The following is a 3,313-nucleotide window of genomic DNA, read 5'->3' as shown; positions in this document are numbered from 1 at the left end:
CTCGACGTAGCACTTTGCGCCGCATAGCACTTAGCTCTCACAATTCCGGTTGGTTTGGCTCTGATACCATTTGTAACGCCCCGCCCCGGAATCCCGGAGCCGGTACGCTATTAGATCTGATGGACTGGCCTCACAAACCACCACATGTCTTTTCAGCATGTTTTGTCCTCACTCACACGCTCCCTGGAAAACTTATCAGGGGGTCACCCATCCTAGAATTTGTCCAGGCCAAGCACGCTTAACTTTGGAGTTTCTAAGAGTTGGGTTTCCGAAAAGAAGATGCATCTTGGTGGTATGAGTATTCCAATCAAATCTATCAATACTAATCACATAACCCTCTCAAGGGTTGGGGTATTACACTATCATAGTATAAAGATACTGAATCTTTAATGTTGCGAACAACTTCCAGCTCTGAAAGGAACTTCCTCATCCAGACAGCTTCTTTGGCTGCATCATTTACCGCAATGTATTCGGCTTCCATAATAGAGTCTGCTACTGTATCCTGCTTGGAACTTTTCCAACTGACAGTCCCTCTATTGAGGGTAAAAACATATCCTGAAACAGATTTACTATCATCGATATCGCTCTAAAATCTAGAGTCAGAAAAAGACTCCATTTGGAGGTCACTTTTACCGTATATCAAAAATAACTCTTTAGTCCCTTTTTCAGGTACTTAAATATATTTTTGACCGCTTTCCAGTGCTTTTCTCCATGATTAGATTAGTATCTACTTACCAAACTGAGTGAATAAGCGATATCTGGTCTAGTACATAACATGACATACATGATCGATCCTACTACCGAGGCATAAGGGATTAGACTCATGTATTTCCTCTCTTCATCAGTCTGATGAGACATCTTTTTAGAGAGAGAGATTCAAGGAGATGCAGGTATGAAACATTTCTTGGAATTTTTCATGCTAAACCACTTTAGCATTTTGCCGATGTATCTAGATTCGAATAATCCTAATATCCTTTTTAGATCTATCTCTATAGATTTGAATACCCAGTATACAGGATGCTTCACCCAAATCTTTCATAGAAAATCCTTTTGATAGCCAAATTTTAACCACTTGTAATGAAGGTATGTCATTACCGATTAAGAGTATATCGTCTACATACAAAATAAGAAATGATATTATACACCAAATATCCTTTTATACACACATGGTTCATCTGGATTTTTGATGAAACCAAACTCTTTGGTAGCATCATCAAAACAAATGTTCCATCTCCGCGATGCTTGCTTCAATCCATAAATAGCTTTAAGCAACCTACATATTTTTTCACTGCTCCCACTGACTACAAATCCCTCTAGTTAAGACAAATATTTGCACTCATCTAAATCACCATTTAGAAATGAAGTTTTGACGTCCATTTTCCAGATCTCGTAGTCATAGTGAGCAGCTATAGCAAGTAGGATCCGAATAGACTTTAGCATAGCCACTGGAAGTCATAGTGAGCAGCTATAGCAAGTAGGATCCGAATAGACTTTAGCATAGCCACTGGAGAAAATGTTTCATCGTAGTCCAAACCCTATAGCAAGTAGGATCCGAATAGACTTTAGCATAGCCACTGGAGAAAATGTTTCATCGTAGTCCAAACTAGGTCTTTGACGAAAACCTTTATCTACCAGTCTAGCTCTAAAAGTATCTACTTTCCCATCTACACCTAACCTTTTCTTAAACAACCATTTGCAACCTATGGGTATCACCCCTTTATAAGCATTGTCTAAGATTCATACTTTGTTGGTGTACATAGAGTCTATTTCGGATTTTATTGCATCATGCCAAGCTACAGAGTCCCTACTCTAAGAGGCTTGCTGTTAACTTAAAGGTTCGTTATCATCTATGACGTGATCTAACATGCTACCTTCAATGAGAAAATCATATGGTCTCTTAGGTGTGGGCGTCTAAAATTGCCTATGAGAGCCCGCACGCAATGAAGAGTTGACACGTCAAGAAGGATTACCCAATCAGCTCGCAAGCGTCGTTCAACACGCGCACGTCAATCAGCTCATGTACGTCGGTCAACACGCACGCGACAATCAGCTCACGCGCGTCGGTTAACATGCGCGTGTCAGTCAGCTCGCACACGTCGGTCAACACGCACGCATCAATCAGCTCGCGTGGGTCGGTCAACACGCGCGCATCAATCAGCTCACACGTATCAGTCAACCACAAGTGACCAAACACGCTTGTTAAGCAGCCCAAGTGACCGACGCATTTGTCGTTCAGTCCCTCAACGAAGCGTACGAGTCAACGAGTTGACCAAATACGCAGAACAGTGGAAGATATAGGTCTAGAAAAGTAAGGAATCACAAAAGGATGAAAAGAGAGCGAAAGAGCCTCGGAAACCATGCTCACACAGGTCACTCACAAGTGACCCGCGGTGGCGCGGGCCACTCACAAGTGAATCGCGCCCATGCGGGTCACCGGTGCTTGTCCCGCAGATTTGACTCCCAAATGCATTTTCGATGGTTTTAAAGTAGTTTTATCAGGATTTATCTATTCCAGCGGTTCCCAACTAACTTGGTATCATCCACAAACGTGGTTAGGCTGTTATTAACTAAAGATAAGGCTAAATCGCTCATTCTCATCCAAAGGCCTCCATTTTACAGATCTAGAATTTTATGAAGAGGGTGAGGTGCTACTGGATGGAGGAGTCAAGGAGCACGAAATTTTAGCGAAGGTTTATGAGACCCCGGTGAAATTCAGCAAAAAAGAGGGAGGCTTTTTGAAGGATCCAAACCCGCGTTTCCCCCCGTCCGTTCCTTGATATTAGGCTTAGTCTTAATCTCAAGAAGAGCTACTGATTTTTCTTAATCGATTTTAGTGCTTCAAGCGAATACTTCCTTGGTGAAGTAGGAGCTCCGTTAATTTTTTTGCAACCAGATTTGATCCGTGATCGTCCACGGATATCAACATCCCCGGCACAGACGAAGACACCCACGCAAGCAAGAGTTGATAAATAGTTCTTGCATTTATTTTTAAGAGAGTTGTAATCTTTATTTTTGTTATTTGAATTCAATGTAAACGATTAAAGTTATAATAAAATCAATAATGAATGTGACTTTTGACGAAAACAAACTGGCGACCACAGTGAGAGCCGATAGCCTTTCTACAAAGGCTGACGTGTCGTATGACGCTCCAGGGTTCACACAAGGCTGCAGTCCCAGGTGAAACTCGGATTTGTCAAACCTGCCAAGCACCAACACCATGCTACGGCATGTTTCACCATCACAATCACTATCTCTCTAGTTGAAACAATAAATAGATGAAGGTACAGACAGGTAAATAATCAAAATCGAACAA

The sequence above is a fragment of the Asparagus officinalis genome, chromosome 9, assembly GCF_001876935.1.
Source record: "Asparagus officinalis chromosome 9, Aspof.V1, whole genome shotgun sequence".
NCBI lineage: Eukaryota > Viridiplantae > Streptophyta > Magnoliopsida > Asparagales > Asparagaceae > Asparagus > Asparagus officinalis.
The sequence above is the reverse complement of the archived record's forward strand: the minus strand, read 5'-3'. Positions refer to the sequence as shown.